The following is a 19,793-nucleotide window of genomic DNA, read 5'->3' on the forward strand; positions in this document are numbered from 1 at the left end:
CCTTGACACAACAAAATTAAGTTTAAACATAAAGTGAAGTGTTAATTCGCCAATCATTAACATCGTTGGTTGCAGACGACAAGCTAGCAGTATAGGATAATGCACAAAAGGTTCTGCATAACAACCTAATGTAAAATTTAGGTGTGGTCGTGCGGTAGCGTTCTCGCTTCCCACGCCCGGGTTCCCGGGTTCGATTCCCGGCGGGGTCAGGGATTTTCTCTGCCTCGTGATGGCTGGGTGTTGTGTGATGTCCTTAGGTTAGTTAAGTAGGGGTGCTGGAACATGTTTAGGTCACATGAAAAAATGTACTGCCTAACAGGTGGGCCTTATCTATATCAACACTAACAATAACTCTTTAAATCGGTCGCGTCTGTTCAGCGTGTTCAAAGGCAATCTTCAAAACTACTAAACGGATTTTTATGGGGTTGTCACCAGTTCGTAACTTCAGCGCAGCTAGGGGGCAATACATATTGTAAGAGCGCGCGTCGCGTGTGCGTTCGTTCCATATCTCCACCGAAACCACTGGATCGATTTCGACCAAACTTGGTACTCGCATCATTTAATGGCTGCAGAGAGACTATGGTTGTACGAACCACATACCTATCGGAAGGGTAATGGGGGGGGGGGTGTTGGAAAAATGAGTGTACGCCACAACGGGCGAATACCCGGATTTTGTTCATCTAGTATTTAAGAACGAAAGCACTTCGTGACTTCCAACAAACTTTACACACAATTTCAAATCTTTACGAAAGTTTTTCTCGCTTACAGTCCGTACAAAATGATGAATGGAAAAAAGTTTGTCTCTTGATACATTTTCGCTGTACATGCAGTGAAACTACCGCATTATCACTTCTTTGATACAAGTTTGGTACACAGTATCCATATATGCCCTTGAATGTACCTATAAAATTATATCATTGTACGCCACAGGCAGAGGGGGAGGAGAAAATGAACAGACGAAAGGAAGAAGAAGAAGAGATGAGAGGGAGGAGGAGTAGATTATTCCATGGTTTCCCCCTGTTTTAACTAGTTATCGTCAAACTAAGAAATTTGTTGTGAAAACTCTCAATTTCATTTTCTTTTTTCAATCGTCGGAAGTCCTAAGCTCATTAGTGGTTTTTAATTGTTACACGTATCGTAGTTCCTTGAAATAGAGGTCTGCGCTACCTATACATTGACTCTGTTGTATCCGTATTGCTCAGTGTTCTACTATTTTTGGACCTGTTTGTGTGTTCTCTTTGTGCTTCAGTGAAATCACTTATTATTCAGCGTTTTTATAATCGGTACAAATTTGTAGAGTGAATGGCTACGAGTCTTACTTTCTTACCCGAATCTTAAGGAGCTCTATTTTTGCGTAAATGGTCTACACTAAGAGCAAGGTGTGTGGAATCAACGTTGAGTAGTGCCAGCCTTTTCAATTGTGTTTTTAGTCATTATAATAGGTTTGTGTCGTCATAGATCAATCCATCAGTTATCTCGGACTTATAATGAAAATGAGCCGCGGTTTTGGATCATTCGTACCTCCTGGTTCTTTAAACAAAATATCTTGAATTTTGGTTTTTAAAGGTTGGCAGGTTTGATACTACAAAATGAGATAGTGCAACGTTGTCTGTGTCTGAACAAAATATAAAATGGTTTTTAAGCAATTCCTTTTCGTTAGAAAGCACAAAACAATTTCACATTTGACAGTCGAATACGCTTGAGCGTAAAGCGTACACCTTGCCTTTAGCCCATACGTTAGTCAATGTCCAAAAATGTCATATAGGATACATCATTCAAAGGCAAAGGAGTTGCTGTTCTGTTGTTATTCTGAGCTTGTTCCCAATAATTGCCTATCAGATTTCCTATAACCGGAAAACACAATACCATTTGCAGTGCCCCCAGGTAAAAATTCGGCGACACATTTGCATAACAACTCACCTTAAAGGCGTCCTCTTTCCTTTCGTAAACAATTTTCACTGCACAAGAGAAAATATCACAACATCGAAATAAACTGTTAGTGTTGCTAACATAACCTAGTACAGCGTCTGCCAAAAATAAAAAATATTCAGAACCTTTGCACCCGAAAGAACAGAATATTGCTGAATCAAATAGCTTAAACGTTGTTTGCAAACACCATTACCCATCAAAGGATAAACCATGAAACATTTCGCAGAAAACGGGGTGCAATTTTGATGTCGCCCAATAAAGTGTTAATTTTATTACCACTTGTGAGTGAAGTTTGTAAAAAACAACGTACGGAACTGAAGTGACAAAATACACAGCTTGGACATAAAAACTGGAACATAAGGAAGGATAGGAAATTACAGAAAGTCATTGATACTACCTGTAAAGTGTAGTAGGAAGAATACCTGATTAAATCTGCGGATGACTTGACGGTTTACAGAGTCCGAAATTTAATACATGGAGCGGACATGTCTGACAAAAGCAGCTCTAATCCGGCTGTGCATAGTCTAACTGCGCTTGGATGACGAATACTGGTACACCATTCCATGCTGCTTCAGTTCTCCGCAACCCTTGGCTGGATGTGTTCAGTGGGTAAGAGATCTGGAGAACGTGCTGGCCAGATCAACAGTCGAACACACTCTAGGTGGGTCAGGAGAGCACGGGGAACAGGCGATCTTGCACTGTACTGCTGTAAGATAACACAACTGGGAACTCGAAAATAAGGCATACGCATTGGCGTTAAAACGTCAGAAATGTAGCGCCTGCTGTGATGAGTACTTGTTATGCCAGTGGTCGGAAAACTCATTAAACAGAGGCAAACACCAAAAGTACGAAGATCGAAATTTTTTACAGCCAAGTTTGAAAACTTAAATTTTATAGGTAGGTACATTGTTTTTAACATACAGGATTAAGTACACCTTTGCTATCATCATCATCATCATCATCAATCTGAGGTACGTTCGCAGAGTTCGAGCGTTCCCTATCCTGTCGGCCACACTCTTGTTCACTTGTTTAATCCATCTCCTTTCTATATGTCTATGTCCAAAAAATCACCTTTCTCGGCAGTTTACACTACATCCTCACAAAGCTCCCTAAAACTGACCTCATAAATTTTGTTAATTAAATTACTGGAACATTGAATACAAATTGCTATCGCACTTAATGATATTATTTACTGCTAAAAGTAAATTGTAGGTAAACCTAAATGGAAATCATTACAATGGCTAGCAAAGACTTTGAAAATTTGCATAACTCAATTTTGTGTACTTGCATATAACTTTGCATGTATATTTAGAACCGAATCAGGCAAGAACAGCAAACTTTAGTTTTTTCAGCTGTTTATATGAGTCAGAAATAATAATGAATCAACATTCCTCTCTTCTCCACGTTTTCAAAGCAGAACACTTGTGCTGTAACCAAGTTCACTTTTGTTTTTCTCCCATATTTCTACATCGCCACAAAGGCATTCAAATTTCGAGCTCCACAATTCTTTATTTTTTAAATCCAGCAATTGCATTTAAAAGATTGTCAATACTAGAGTTAATTCTGCACAGAAGTGTTAAGAGGTTTTTAACAAAGATTAACGTAGTTTTGCTGTTTGTGATTTCCTGAAATCGGTTGGAAAAGCTTCCCTCATATATAAAAGTCTTGTTTTGAAATAACAAATTTCAGTATCATCGTCTGTCATTTCCGACTAAGAACTTAAGAGGTATTATTTTATTAAATCGCTTTTGAAATGATCCCTTGTTAGTTCATTGTTAACATAATTTTTTTCATCCGATCGCACCTCTTTTTTTTGTTCACATTTCGGGAGAAACGGTTTTACTCATTAACGAACCAAATATTCCTTCCACAAATTGGCTCTTTTGCAGGAACTTCAGGACGTAGCTCACGTGTGACTTCGAAACATTACCCCCCACCCCCCTTCCGCCCACTTGAGTTAGCAAGCTAGCGTCACTTCTTCAAACTAGACTCACCCAAACCGAAAATCGACTTTGCCCGTGGGCCACTGAGTTTCACTCGTACTGCGCGTCCGTGGTATTTTTGCGAGAGAGCCATGCTCAAGGGGCCAAAGAGCCGTTCGTGGCACTCGACTCGCGGTTTGCCGACCACTGTGCTATGCGAACTTCAGGTCTTCGTGTTTTGCACGCAGTGGCACTTAACGCTATCACGCCAGTTGCTTACCGCTTGTGACGATGACGAATGTAATCTGGCTGTGTTCGTTCTTCTCCGTATCTCCACACATGGATATGTCTATCAGAACTGGAACTCGTCTGAAGAGACTAAATGGTGCCACTCTTACGTCATGTGCAGTTTGCTGGTCGCAGTATTGTTGGTGCCTCCCCTGCTGACGCATTAGGGAAAGCCGCAACAATGGTGCCGTGATGACAGTCCGTGCTGCTCCACCGTCCCTTGGGTCACGTATCTCAGCAGACCAGCTGATTTCCTCACCCAGGTTATGTTAAGTGGTGTACGAATATGCACGACGAAGCTAAAAGTTCGGCTGTCGTTTCGGGCTCAAGTCGCGTAGGGCCATTAAGATCGTTTGTGGCAGACGCCAACCTTCCTGAACCTATAGATTGCATATTCGCATCTCAGTCGTGGGTTTGCGACCAATGGGATCAGCAACATCGCGTTACGATAAACCGCAGTCTCGGTAGGCCATGATCAAACACGTGCTGATATGTTTCTCCTCCTTACAAGGGAATGACATCGTTTTCTCACGAACAACCAACATTGAGGAGATATCAAAATGAGAAACCACATACGTAATATTCCCTCATATACAGGGTGTAAATGGTGTTGCTCCTACCGAACTGGTGCAATTGCGCTGAAATGCTAATCAGTTGCTCATCCATGCCAGTTCGAGGTTTGTGCCATGCTGTTTTCACGATGCTGCAATTTCAAAGGCTGGCAGTGCACATGTTCGACAAGCACATACCAGGCGATGACTGTATCATGGTTTCTAGAAATAAAAACGTCGTGCTCGACCTATATGTAGGGTTTTGTCTCCCCCTCGCACATTTTGCAGAATATTTACTGGTACCACTCAGTGTTGGTGCTGTGGTGGATAATTGCTATTTTGATACCTGAATCCCTGAAAGCTTAATTTTTGTGTAAATGGTCTACCCCCGGAAGTATTTATGGCAGATTTTGGTTCAAATGGCTCTGAGCACTGAGACTTAACATCTGAGGTCATCAGTCCCCTAGAACTTAGAACTACTTAAACCTAACTAACCTAAGGACATCACACACATCCATGCCCGAGGCAGGATTCGAAACTGCGACCGTAGCGGCCACGCGGTTCCGGACTGAAGCGCCTAGAACCGCTGGGCCAACGCGGCCGGCAAGACATATTTTGATTCAGAAGAAACATGTGCTAAGAAGACAGGCACGATTTGTGCGGAAGAGTGGAAGAAACTACACACAGAGAATAGCCGTAAAGTAGGTTGATACGGAAAGCAGTTAGAGCAGTTAAACATTGCTATCTCTGTTTAACCTACTGGAAATTAAAATGGCAACTAACCCAGAGCCATAACTCATCGTTGGAGGATCGTTTAAATTAATCTGGTGTGCATGGATCTGCCACAGAGTTCTAACTACCTACGCTGAGCGTCAATCTATAAAAGCAAACGTATGACTGCTGTTTCATTAAAATATGAAGATATGTAATACCCCAAGAGTATTAATAAAGTAATATCAATGACTGTTGCTGTAGTGCCTGGGTCGAATTCTTCTGCTCTCGCTCTCTTCTCTTGACCTATGTTAATAATAATGTGAAATTTTCCTTTATTATCTACAATAATAACTACAAGGCATCGTTATGAAAAATATGAGCGAAGTTAAGCCTGCAAACTATAAAACAGGTAAGAGCATTCAAGCATTTAGGAACTTGGATTGGGGAAGATATGCATAGTGAACAAGACATCAAAGTTGGAATGACGATGACGAAAAACCCATTTCAAAATCAGAAAACACTCGTTGCTAGTAGTTTGAACACAGCATTAAGGAAGCGACCACTGAAATGTCTAATATGGAACGTGGCGTTGTACGGAGCTGAAATATCTGCACTGAGAAAGCGGGAGATGATCAGAAGTGAAGATTATGGAATGTGGACATGGCGCAGAATGTGGTAAGCAGAGAAGAGTTGAGGGTCCGAGCATGTTTCCGACAGTCAGGAATATGAAGTTAACACGGAGAGGACACAATTTCAGGCTAGAAGGCCTTCTGAAAGTTTTATTCCGGGAAAGCTAGAAAAGGTCAGAAGATACCAGATGCTGGATGACGTCAGTAGACCGCAAGGTGCGTAACAAAGAATGACGTCTACATCTACATGACTACTCTGCAATTCACATTTAAGTGCTTGGCAGAGGGTTCATCGAACCACAATCATACTATCTCTCTACTATTCCACTCCCGAACAGCGAGCGGGAAAAACGAACACCTAAACCTTTCTGTTCGAGCTCTGATTTCTCTTATTTTATTTTGATGATCATTCCTACCTATGTAGGTTGGGCTCAACAAAATATTTTCGCATTCGGAAGAGAAAGTTGGTGACTGAAATTTCGTAAAAAGGTCTCGCCGCGACGAAAAACGTCTATGCTGTAATGACTTCCATCCCAACTCGTGTATCATATCTGCCACACTCTCTCCCCTATAACGCGATAATACAAAACGAGCTGCCCTTTTTTGCACCCTTTTGATGTCCTCCGACAATCCCACCTGGTAAGGATCCCACACCGCGCAGCAATATTCTAACAGAGGACGAACGAGTGTAGTGTAAGCTGTCTCTTTAGTGGACTTGTTGCATCTACTAAGTGTCCTGCCAATGAAACGCAACCCTTGGCTCGCCTTCCCGACAATATTATCTATGTGGTCCTTCCAACTGAAGTTGTTCGTAATTTTAACACCCAGGTACTTAGTTGAATTGACAGCCTTGAGAATTGTACTATTTATCGAGTAATCGAATTCCAATGGATTTCTTTTGGAACTCATGTGGATCATCTCACACTTTTCGTTATTTAGCGTCAACTGCCACCTGACACACCATACAGCAATCTTTTCTAAATCGCTTTGCGACTGATACTGGTCTTCGGATGACCTTACTAGACTGTAAATTACAGCATCATCGGCGAACAGTCTAAGAGAACTGCTCAGATTGTCACCCAGGTCATTTATATAGATCAGGAACAGTAGAGGTCCCAGGACGCTTCCCTGGGGAACACCTGATATCACTTCAGTTTTACTCGATGATTTGCCGTCTATTACTACGAACTGCGACCTTCCTGACAGGAAATCACGAATCCAGTCGCACAACTGAGACGATACCCCATAGCTCCGCAGCTTGACTAGAAGTCGCTTGTGAGGAACGGTGTCAAAAGCTTTCCGGAAATCTAGAAATACGGAATGAACTTGAGATCCCCTGTCGATAGCGGCCATTACTTCGTGCGAATAGAGCTAAAGCAGAGGACAGGAATATGCAGCGTTATGAAGTCTAAACCTGCCGCAAGGCGGATAACCAAATGAGGCAATACAACACACAACACTTCTAATAATACCGTGCTTGTAAGTACCACTTCAGTATTACAAGAGGGCTTTCGCAGCCTGTTACATAATACGCCCTATCTTTAGAAGCAGCAGCTTTGAAATAATGGAAGTGCAACAGAGGTAAAAGTATGCCATTGATGCCTCTGAACACCGCCTACAAAAAACAAGCTCAGATTCTCACAGCTATTTATTGCTTTGACGAGATGTTACATCCTCCATATACAGGGTGAACCGGAACGCCACAGACAAATATTCAGAGATGGTAGTCCGGACCAAAACGAGGTAAAAATACCTAGTAAACATGGACTCTAAAACGCTTACGTTAAGAGCTATGAGCACTTTCTCAGTAGAAATGTTTCATAGTAAGAGCAAAGAAGAAAACGTGCTCAAAGCTCTTGTTTACTAGATTTTTTTTTCTCCTCCGAAAGTTTGTCGGTGATTTTGTTGTTGGCCCTGCATATCACTGCATCGAAAGCAAGCACATAAAACAAGACATACAAAACACACACAGCGTGAATGTATTCCTTGCAAGTGGAAAGTTTTTATAGAGCATTGTTATTAAGCACAATGGCAAATAATAAATTTGTTAAGGATTGTTGGTATCAGAGGTGGGATTGGTCGCCCTGCATAGCGACCTGGCGATAATAATGTTCAACTATTGTTCGAAACACATCACACACAAAACTCTACACGATTCTTACTGGTTGTCTGATCCACGTAATATGCAATCAGAACTTCGTGGATTTGCTATTAGATTTAACATTCCTTCAAGAGGTTGACAGAAAGCTAGTTACGTATAGATATGCAGATAATATTCTACGCTAAAGTCGCACCATTGAACAATAAGAGGTGTAACGACTGAATTGAAGAAAAGATTACTTGCGGAACTTAGTACAATTTTTTTGCAAGTAGTTGACATAGTTTCCCCCATTAGTACGTAACTATAGAAACTTCCTGCATAGCATGTGCTCAGATATGTGAAACAAAGGCCTTTTCACGAAAAACTTGTTCTCGCCCGCTGCAGAGTTTGTGTTGCGTCGAAGTTATACGCTTGTTTCACACAGAGACGCTGTTCTTGCGCTCGTATGTAAAGCTGCGCATCAAAAATCTTAAACGAGACGGATGTTTGTTTTCAGAAGTTAATTCAGAGTGGTGGTGATAAAGACCGGAGCGAGAATCTCGACTTGAGCCACCTGTTAGCAGACAACCGCGGGCTGCGTGCACGTCACAGGGCGTACAGGCCACAACAACTTACGAATGTTAGAGCTGGAATTACTTTTTGTTATTTACAAAGGAACCGGTAAAACAGTTTGTGAACTACCTGTCAATATCTGCTCTGGCAGGCACTTTTAATGCCTTCCGTAATGCTAGGACCAAAATACTGGAACATAAACAGTGCAATAACTGTACTGTTGCTCTCCAGAAGAACACCTTGCGGACTAGGTAGCCCAGTTTTATCTGTGCTTTATACTGCTTTCTGCGGTACTTGCATAGAAATAAGAACGAGAAGCAAAATTAACTACATAAGACACCTGTCTGCTATATCCACGCTAAACTTACATTCTTTTAAACATATATTTCTTTTTCTACTCATCGTATAAAATTACGTGCAGCGCATTCAATTCGTGCAACTCTGGCGACAATTCGGCGTGTTGGAGTGACTCAGTAGGCACAAATTAGTTTTCTGGAAGTATTATTTAGAATCATGCTGTATGTAATGCGTATTCAAATAGCCGGGACGTACATAAAGGTGGTCCACTAAACCAATACTACCTCAAGCAAGCGTCAGTGGAATCACATAATCGGAGAATGGAGAACAAACAAAAATTAGTGTTTCTTCATACCTCTCGAGTATACTGTCTTTTTGTATATTTTACAATCCCCAAAGAATGTTGTAAGCTTTCATTCGTGTGGAGACCCATGTCAAAGGCACTCTCGCCCAGTCTCTCTTATTGGATGCCGCACACTATGATGGAAACAGTTCCCGGAGAATAGCTCTGCCGCTGTTAGTTCATGGAGTCTGAATGGTGGATGTGAAGTATTCTTCTCAGCTTGTTTCACGGCTCATCAGTGTTAGCCGAGAGCGGGACTAGCTACCGAATGTGACACTTCGTCAAATTTAAACTTTTCCCACTAATGCCTCTTCATTAATAGAGTAAAGAGCCAGCCTCGCTGCCAATTATTTGGCTGATGCATAATTTTTTCTATGTACGTTAATCACAAGACAAATTGCTTATGTCTATAGAATAGATCCAGTTAAAAACGGGTCATCGCATGCTGTCACCAACCATCCTCCAGAAACGCCCACAGTTGCAGGTGACAAGTGAGGACTGAACTGGGATGGAGCGCTTTACATTTACCTACACTGAGATCACATAATTTACGGTGTATTTCAGCTGCTGCAGCTCTGTAAATCGTTAATATAATTGGTCTCTTCTCCATGCTTATTAGAAATGTTAACTAGCGAAATAGCATTGGATTTTCAGTAATTCTGCTTATGTCGAACGTGAGTCATTCTCAATAGACCTGCTGACTCAAAGCCATGCATTTCTTGGAATCCACTGTGTGTCAATGACAGACGCTTTTGTTTATAAAATTTGGATCTAACGTTTGGTGCAATTGTACAGAGCTTGCAAGAAACATTATGAAACTGTGTGCAAATGCAAGTAATATGAGAGAAAATGAGCGCTGGATGCGTTTGTCTAAACAAAGATCATTCTCCTTCAGAATGTCGGTATATCGATGAAACTGTGTTGCTGAATTAACATTCGAGAACTTTTCGTTTTTTGCCACTGCACAGATCCACATAAGCGTCGCCTCTCCCTGTTCAGTAGGGTACCCCCGAAATCCATTTCATTTCTCCGCGAGAGTGGAGATCGTTATAGGCCAAGAAAATAACATATTACTTCTGTCTTAAAACCACTAAGTGATACATACCGGTGGTATCTAAACACACTGCACCAAATATAGTTAAATTCGGACTGCAATCCAGATAAGTGTTTCTATGAGCTTTCTGGATATCGTACAGAGATTTAGAGTTCATTCCTGTGATTCCTCACTTAAGATCTTTACTTTGGAGGGACGCGTATCTCATTCCTTTTCAGATAACTAATAGCAAAATGTTTTAAAATTTTTTCAAACGCCCGACGATCTCAACAAAATTTACACAACACAGATAAACTGGCAGATTTTAACCTTTATTTTCTCTCTCTCTCTCTCTCTCTCTCTCTCTCTCTCTCTCTGTATGTATTCCACATCCTTTATAAAAGGCTGTTCGTCTGCGTCTAAACTCGGAGAGCCACGATACTTCTTACTTTATGTATATACACTGAAGCGGCGAGTGAAAATTTGTTCCAAAGCCGGGAATCGAACCCGGGTCTCCTGCTTACCAGACAGATGCGTTAGCCACTACGCCAGCTTGGCACGGCTGTTCACACAACTGCAAGGCTTACCCTGGCATGCCTCCTCCCTCAATCCAAATTATCACTGCCGCCCCCGTCTACGTTAAATTCCCCTTCACACACGGACAGAATAGCGAAGGCTCTCCAAGTTCTGGAACAGCATATCAGCGTCGAACGTAAATGGAGGATCCAGCCTGAAACCCAACCAAGATGGCTTAGAGGCTAACGCACCTGCCTAGTAAGGAGGAGACCCGGGATCGATTCTGGCTTTGGTACGAATTTTCACTCGTTGCTTCAGTCTATATACATAAAATCCTAACCGTAAGAGAGTAGTAAAGTCTCTGAAGTGGTCATTCACTTGTATAAGTACTTCTCGTTGCTGTAGAGCAGTGGTAGTCACCCTTGTTCCCACTGCCAAGCAGAAGTACCTGGTGAGTAATTTTTATTAACCCCAACTTCCTTTTATTTTTTAAAAGCAAAGTTGCTTCCCTACTTAATAAATCACTATTACTGTGGAACCGGTGAGCGGTTAGAAAATTTTATTGTTAATGAAGCTAGAAAAGTCAGCGGTGGGTAAAGGTTAACAACCCCCTCCCCTTCACGATTAGTTCCTCCTCATGCTTAACTCTTAGTTTCGCGAATAGTGCGTCAGTGTGAGAAGACCGTCGGTAAGTCTGTGGACGACAAGTAATAAATCACATACATAAACATTTACATCATATTAGGCAAATGGTGTCACATACCAAAATTCACGAACTTATCACTGGAAATAAACGAACTCCACACAGAATAAAGTAATACTATGACAATACACATCGTGAAAAGCCCGTCTGTACAATGCAATGCACGTATGACGTCCCATAGTAATAGAAACTGCACGGTCTGTGAATTGAATGCCTATCAGAGCTATTCCCAGCTCCATCCAGAATCACTATATAACCCTCTTTCGTAAAATTCCTATGTAACTCTGTTAAGTCTCGTGAGCCACCCCTACTGTAGGCCTCATAATGTTAGTGACTTGGTACTCACTCCCCACCACTTACTGCAGCTGTTCGCCTAGACCTCTTCCTTCTTCTTTGTCTATTAATTCTCAACTGACTTAGGCTGTGTAACTGTTGAAGTATGTTGCATGTTTCCTACACCAACACCCACACCTACATCTATCCTTATAATTCACATACTGATGGACAAGGACCACTGAGAATGGCGGAGGGTGAGCATAAAATAATTCTAACACGTCAATAGAAGGAATTCTCGTGAGGCTCAAACGCTGCCAGCGGTCCAGCCAGCACAATCACTATGTGTAGGGAGTTAAGAAGAATGGTGTAAAATAGTGGCTCCTTACAGGGCCACGCATTTATGTAGTCAGTGCAAGCGACGCCTGAAGTGGTGTAAAGGGCGAGCTCAGTGGACAGTGGGTGACTGGAAATTAGTGATTTGAAGTGACTCACAGTATACCCTGTGGAAATCTGACGAAAGTGTTTCGTTTTGGCGACTGTCTGGAGATAGTTACCTGCCGTCATAGTGCCAAACCAGACGTAGGAGGTGGTTGTGTTACGGCATGGGGGTGTTTATTGTGGTTAGGGTGTGGTTTCCTTACTGCATTTAAGAAAAAGCTAGTTGCAGAAGGATATGGAAATATTTTGCAGCATTCTGTACAACGTACAGTAGGACAGATGGGAGACGATGAGTGTATCAGCACGACAGTGTCCTCCGTCATAAAGCAACATCTGTGAGATGATGATTTCTGGGCAATAACACTGCTGAAATTCACTGACCTTCGCAGACTCTCTACATGAACGCAATGGAACATCTTTGGCATGGGTTAGAACGACAACTTCGCTCCACACCCGAGCGTCCAACATCACTACCTTCTCTCGTTTCCGCTCTTGAGGAATACTTGGCTGTCATTCCTCAGTAGACATTCAAACAGCTTACTGAGGGCGTCCCCAGCAGAGTTCAAGCCGCCATACAGGCAAAGAGTGGACACATCCCATATTTATGTACACTAATAGGTGTCCGGATACTTTTGATAAAGTAGTGTACAAATGTAGCAGAGAACTGTCAAAGTCGTATGTAAAAGAACTGAGAAGAATTTGGTTTGCAAAAGCAGAGTTCCGTTACGGTCACGAGATGATTTGAACTACGCCGGTGGACGCTGAATATAAAAGCATGAGGCTATGTTCTGGACGTGGCCTGGTCAGACGCCTCGGCCCTGCTTTGTTAGCATGCAGACTGCAGGCGTCGCTGGGGCGCTGATGTGCTGTCTGATGCTGTGCCAGCCGCGTCCACTGCAACGGTACTGCACGCTGCGCTGGCCTCGAACCCGTGCCCTGGCACTGCAGACTAGCCCTACTCTGCCGCTTTATGGATGCGCAGAGGCTGCCAAAGAGCTCACCTGCATAGCCTAACCTGCTCGACAACTTAAACTGTGTTCCGTTAAGGGAGTCCAAACTGGAGCTTCGCCGTTGACAAAGGTATAGGCAAACATCCTGCTGTGGCACCGGTGTTGAACAACATTAACAAACCACCTGCTGCGGAGTTAGCCATACTTCGTTCTTTCATTCCCTCAAGTGACCTTAGTCCAGAGAGGTACATAGACAAGCCCTCTGTGAAGTCAGAGCAGATGTAAGGTTATACTGGCTCAGCAACGTGAAGTTTTTGTGTAACGTAACCACATACTCGGAAAAAGCTACAGGAGACACTGTTTCCGTTCTAAGACCTTACAGTCCAGAATCGGTATGTCACTCAGGCAAAATTGCTGTGAGCATAGAGGCAACCCTCCTATAGACGCAGATACCAGACAAAACACCGTATCCTGCTGTGTGAAGAAGTCGTGACTACCTATTGCACTTTCTCGTCAGACAGGAACCGTAGACTGTTATAGGCATTTGAGACCGAAGGCCTGAGAATCGCATGGGGAGAAATGAGGATTACAAGACGAGTGCCCGAGTGTCTCCCACTTCCCGCGTTACGACATTTGCGATTTGGGACGTGAGTTATCATGTAGCGGCAGCAGGGGGAAGTTTAGCCGCAATAAAACTGTTGAGCAAACGGAATGCAGTAGGATGTGCCGTACATCAGAGCTGGATGAAGCATGAAGTCGAATTTTTGCAGTGAGAGCGTACACAAAATGCCAACAAAAGAACATTTATTAGATTGCTAAATTTAATTACATACATGAACGCATATAGAGTAATATAATGGTTGCTGTGCCTGAAATCTATTACGTCGCATATTAACCCTAGAACTTTACTTCGAAGCCCCTTGTAAGGTCTATGATCTATGGAAGAGGTATGATCAAAGGATGGTTTAATCACGAACACTTACATTCACACCACTTGATAGACTAACAGGATGGAAAAGAACTAAAAACCCTTAACCATAGTACTCGTGGGTAGCAAGTGAGGTTGTTCCCTTGATTTTAACATGCGGGATAAATGAATAAAATTTGTTTGAAGTAAATTGCTATAAAAATGAAGCTTAATTAAGAATCATAATTAATTCAGATATTCTACAGTGGAAGATCGCTATGGCCTTGGCGCTGGAAACTTTTTCATAAGATTACGACCACGTGGCCCTCACAAACAAAAGTGTGTGCAAAGAAAGTTATAAATGAGACGAATTGCACAAAATTCGGTCATAAAATCGCGAAAATCATATGCAGTAAACATGCTCTCACGAAAGGGATACCAAACAAAATGAACTGTCTCAAAAAACTCAACACGGCTTCACCTGTTCAACAGGTAAAGTGAAAAACAGCCTACACCGTCCCTGGATTTTAACGCATTTAACAAATCGCCAATTTGCGAGTAAAATTTCACACACGGCAATAAACTATGAACGATCAAAGAAATCATTTACTTTGACTAGCTTTGAAAAACTTACATTAACTTCTCATCGAAAAGACTGACTTACCGCCAGTATGCTCTCACCCGTCTCGCGTCCCACGGAACACTCCACGAGCATTCGCTCTCCAACCAAAACCTCTCCCCGTACCTACGGAAGTGGAGACAAACCGCTATTATGGTGCCAACCTATATAAGAGGTTTGTCCAAAGCAAACAAACCTCTTTGCTATCTGGTACGTGTTTCCTACAGGTGGCTGTTCTGGCACAGTTGCATACTACTACACTCCCACGGATCTACAGACTAAAATGCAACCACACTCTCATTCATGCATCCAGATGATCGGACAAGAATAGATACATTGAAATATGGCACTTAAATGTATCAAACATGCGTGTGGGGCTCCGACAAGTACCAATAACCCAATGAAATGTTAAGACGAAATATGGATAATATACTGCGGCCACCCCACACACTCAGCGGCTCAGTGTTTTCCCTTTTCTTCTTACGTCTAAGGTAATAGACCATTCGCACAAACAATTGAGGTGCCAGAGGCAAACAAATGAAGCTGTGTGGTATGGCAAAATCATGAAGCAGCTCATGCAGAGACCCTTCACTGGGTCTCGTATGTCGGGTTCTGTTGGTGTTCTGGATAGCCCTTATTCTAGGGACCATCCATCTACCTAACAGAAGGATCGTCTTAGTGTAACTATCCTATAGTAAAGGGTCAAAATAGGAATATTACACACTTCCTCCTCCTTATGCAAAAGAACCAACAGCCGTGCTCCATTTTCCTGTGATGTGGCCTACGGTGGGCTTGATTGGACTTACGGAGGCACCATTATAGTTCCTCGGAAAACCTCAAAACGAGGATTTTTTCCATAATTTCTCCCTCACCATAGGACCAAAACCCAGCAGAGTATCCCAAGACGGCTATGCAGAGCAAATGGCTGAAATTTTTGCGATGTATTCCTAAGATCCCGACCTGAAACAAATTTGAAAATTTATGATACCTTTATACATTCTCAAGATACAAAGGTTCGAAGTTATCATAGTTCTATACGTAAAATCCAGTATGAGGCGAAATATAACAAGTAACCGCAGTAAATTTTTCAGATTTTTAACCTTACATTATCTAGCCATTTGCCTAGTAGAGCCATCTCCCCGCTTTCAAGAATCTTCATCCGTTATCGAAAAACGCTCCCAAAACTTGTTTTCTGCGTATGAAAACCCCGCTGCGGACTGAGAGACCGCTCTGCACAGCACGTGGCTATTATTTTGACGATGTTTTTCTAAGACCTTGGTCTCGAACTAACTTGAAAAATTTCTTCATATTTTCATCCGTTTCCGAGATAGAGATGCAACTTTACCCTATTGGTACACGTACAATACGTAATATCCGAAGTAAAGCTAAGACGTAGCACGACGAAATATCCTATAAAAGGTCTCAGTTTGCATCTGGGAAACACATACACACATCTTGTAGTACTCAAGCACAGACAAGGTTTTTTTTCACGTAAAATACGCTATCAGGTGTTATTTCACCTTTTTTACGTTATTTCGCTTTCGCATAAGTAAACTATCTAAATTTTAATCAACAACGAACTTCTTTTCATATGAGTTACATACTCCGCTGCAGCAGGGAAAAGGGAAGCAGCGGAAAAATACTCCTATAAGAGCACAAAAAATGCGAATATGTTTCCGTTTATTTAGAAGACTCTGACTGAAAAGTTGCTATCATGTGTAACCTTCATCTTCAAGAATTTTCCCAAAAATGTTGTCTTGCTCAAACATATTGGCTCTCTTCATGCTGTGTGGGTGTGTGCAGTGGGACATATTTACATCGTTGACAGTGACAGAACAGAGGACAGTGGTAGGAAAACAGCGAAGGAGATTGAGTCGGGGGGTGGGGGGGAGGGGAGGGGGAGAGGAGTAGGGGGGAGAGGAGGAGGAGGAGGAGGAGGAGGAGGAGAAGGAGGAGGAGGAGGAAGGAAATAAAGTGAAGAAGTGGAAGTAGCTGAGAGCGAGTGATAATGTCTAAGACGATGACAAAGAGGAAGAAAAAGATGCTAACAGAAGAGGCAGCAGCAGCAGCAGTAGGAATGGAATGAATGAAATATTAGCAGTAATAGAACAGGAAGACAGCGACAGTGAGAGAAGACTGTAGTCATAAAGCAGTACGAAGAGGACTGTGGCTGAGACACAGGAGGCAGTAATAAAAACGAAGAGGTAATGACAATGAGTTGATCCCAATGAGGAGGAGAGATAGGGAGACTGAGTGGATGGGTATGGGAGAGTTATAGCGATGGATTAGTGGATGTGAGAGATAAAGAGACACAGTTATGTGAACTTCTGGGAGTTTGAGGTGAGTTGCATGTAAAAAAAAATAATAAAAAAAGCACGAATATGTTCGCATGCCAAAGATTTTCAGAAAATTCTTAAAGATGCTGAGGAGGGTAGAATGAGGCAACTGATACCCGACTTTTCAGTTAACCTTTCAAATAAACTGGAACATACTAACATATTTCGTGCTCAGATAAGAGCATTTTTCCGCTGGTATTTTCAGCTTTATTTCATAACTCTTTCAATACTCGGCCTCGGTTGCGGCCGCAGCCCTGGAGACGTGAGGCGCTCCCAATTCGCTCCCACAGAGGCCGCCCGCTCGGCGGTCAGGGTCCGTGAGCACGCGACGCGCCGCTCTCCGGGCAGCACCTGCTATCGTAATGGGATCGCCGCACCTCCTCCGCTCGGCTGCCTCTTCCAAATAAAGCTTCACGCCCGCCGGTAGTTTCACAGTTCTCCCCCGGCGTTGATGGGTACGCAAATACGCCTCCATCGATTACGAATTGACCGAATTCACAGGAGCGTAGTTTGGTTTCGAAAGAGGGCCTTGTGGAGCTAGGTCATGCAACCTCCGTCGACAGCTGAAGATGTCGACAGGTATGTTTTCTTTCCTTTGCACACCGGGTGATCTTAAGGAACAGTACTGCTGTTTTAAAGTCTACAGTACCCTTACATTTGACCTTTACACTAAAAGGATTTCTTGTTTCAGTAAGTACCAGAGGGGTCATAAAGACCACAAGTAATTTACACGGGATATATTGGCAATAGCTTTTGTTATATTGGCAATAGCTTTTGTTATATTGGCAATAGCTTTTGTTATATTGGCAATAGCTTTTGTTATATTGGCAATAGCTTTTGTTATGGCAAGTCATAAAAATATGCATTGAATTGAAAACAGGAAAACTATGGGTATAAGCATTTTCAAATGTTTTCTTCGTCGTTTATCCCAAATTTAAAACAAAGAAACTCTGAATGTTGTTTACAGACAAAAGAGAAACATCTGCACTTTACTGGATGTTTCCTATCCTAGGAACTTGCGCATACCGCGCGCAGTCTACGTTTTTCCCTCGTTTACGCTCGTGCTGGAAGACGAAGAGGATCTTTGTTGCACCAGAGATGTTCCCAGTTAAAGAAGAAATACTCATATTTTGTAATTGGTTTCCTTCTTCGTCAGAATTTACATACTGAAAGTCATGTGGACACAATATCCAAAATATTATTAAAAAAACATGAGCCATATATTTGTCATGGGTTTTGTAGTGTAGGTACTGACTAATTCTGTCTACAACTGACTTAAAATTAGTTGTATTATAATACACTGAGTCGGCCGGTGTGGCCGTGCGGATCCAGGCGCTTCAGTCTAGAATCGCGTGACCGCTACGGTCGCAGGTTCGAATCCTGCCTCGGGCATGGATGTGTGTGATGTCCTTAGGTTAGTTAGGTTTAAGTAGTTCTAAGTTCTAGGGGACTGATGACCACAGATGTTAAGTCCCATAGTGCTCAGAGCCATTTGAACCACTGAAGCGCCAGAGATTCTTCTATAGACCTGCGTATTCAAATACACAGATATGTAAAGACGCAAAATATGGCGCTGCAGTCGGCAACGCCTACAGAAGACAATTGTCTGGTGCAGTTGTGAGATAGGTTACTGCTGCTACAACGGCAAGTTGTCAAGATTTAAGTGCGTTTGAACGCGGTGTTAAAGAGAGCGCACGAGCGATGGGACACACAATCTCCGAGGTAGCGATGAAGTGGGGAATTTCCCGCCCGACCATTTGAGTGTACCCTGAATATCAGCAGTCCGGGAAAACATCAAATCTGAGATACAGCCGCGGGCGGGAAAACATTTTGCAACACGGGACCGACGACGACTGTAACGAATCATTCAACGTGACACAAGTGCAGCCCTTCCGCAAATTGCTGCAGATTTCAATGTTGGGCCATCAAGTGTCAGCATGGGAACTGCGAAACATAATCGATATGGGTTTTCGGGGTCGAAGGCCCACTCGTGTAACCTTGGTGACTGCATGCCACAAAGCTTTACGCCTCGTGTGGACCCGCCAACACCGACATTGGTCTGTTGATGACTGGAAACATGTTGCCTGGTCGGACGAGTCACGTTTACAATTGTATTGGGCGGATGGACGTGTACGGACATGGAGACAACCTCATGAATCCATAGACGCTGCATGTCAGCAAGGGAGTGTTAAAGCTGGTGAAGGTTCTGTAATGGCGTGGGGCGTATTCGGTTGCAGTGATATGGGACCTCTGATACGTCTAGATACGACAGACAGGTGACACGTACCTAAGCATCCTGTCTGATATCTACATACATTTGTCCATTGTGTATTCCGACGGACTTCGTCAATTCCAGCAGGACAGTGAGACACCCCACACGTCCAGAATTGCTACAGAGTGGCCCCAAGAACACACTAATGAATTTAAACACTTCTGCTGGCTACCAAACAGCCCAGACATGAACACTATTGAGCTTATATCCTTAACAGGTGTGTGGATGTGACCCCAAAATCAAAGCTGAGATGGAAACAGCCATTCAGTAGGTCATAGACAGCATCGATGTTCAGACACTGAAGCAAGTCACGCAAAATTTTGCTATTCGTCTGCGCCAAATTATCGCCAATGATGGCAGGCATATCGAACATGTCATCAGCTAAACCCAAATGTCTGTCGTGACGTTTACATGTTG

At 42.8% G+C, this 19,793-nt stretch overlaps 1 protein-coding gene and 1 non-coding gene across 3 annotated transcripts in view; one reads left to right on the top strand and one right to left on the bottom strand.

Moving 5' to 3' along the window:
- Nucleotides 1-19,793, top strand: part of LOC126353949 (protein FAM166B-like) — a 286,117-nt gene that overhangs the window by 159,524 nt on the left and 106,800 nt on the right. The window lies entirely within an intron of this gene.
- Nucleotides 10,844-10,917, bottom strand: Trnat-ggu (transfer RNA threonine (anticodon GGU)). Its single transcript has one exon. It is a non-coding gene; the product is annotated as a tRNA-Thr (tRNA).

This window comes from Schistocerca gregaria, chromosome 3 (genome assembly GCF_023897955.1).
Source record: "Schistocerca gregaria isolate iqSchGreg1 chromosome 3, iqSchGreg1.2, whole genome shotgun sequence".
NCBI lineage: Eukaryota > Metazoa > Arthropoda > Insecta > Orthoptera > Acrididae > Schistocerca > Schistocerca gregaria.